This window comes from Penaeus monodon, chromosome 28 (genome assembly GCF_015228065.2).
Source record: "Penaeus monodon isolate SGIC_2016 chromosome 28, NSTDA_Pmon_1, whole genome shotgun sequence".
Taxonomy (NCBI): domain Eukaryota; kingdom Metazoa; phylum Arthropoda; class Malacostraca; order Decapoda; family Penaeidae; genus Penaeus; species Penaeus monodon.
The window spans coordinates 2,959,967-2,960,483 of record NC_051413.1 but is presented as its reverse complement, the minus strand read 5'-3'; positions in this window follow the sequence as shown (position 1 = coordinate 2,960,483).

Sequence of the window (517 nt, the reverse complement as noted above, 5' to 3'; positions counted from 1 at the left end):
CCTGTCTACAATCAAACTTTTCAGGAACTAAATTTCATTCAGTAACACTTCAGCATATCATAAAGAGCAACTATGAAGTCAGTAGCTCTCTGTCATTTCCAAGCAGATTCCCCTCTTGTGTTTAATCAACTTTGCGTAAATATGAATTGATATGCTGCTATTAACAAGACTCTACTCATTATGATGCTCCCTTGACAAAGTCTTTCACAAGTTCGTGTCTAAGTCAATTAAACCAGAAACGATGTGCGAAAAGGCCGTCTAAGATACTGTTCCGTGGACAATGTATTTCGAGTTTGAGAACCAAAAATGTCGATGATGAGGACTGTGGAACTGCACATAAGGTCTTTTATATTTACTATATGTGTAGACATGAATACTATCATATCCTCTAGCAGGATGGGAAATTTGCAAATAAAATGACGAAGGGAAATAGGATTCAGTCTATTTATTATCTCCTTTTCTGCAAAAAAAAATAATGAAAATACCATACCTCAAAAAGTAACAGATTATGAACATA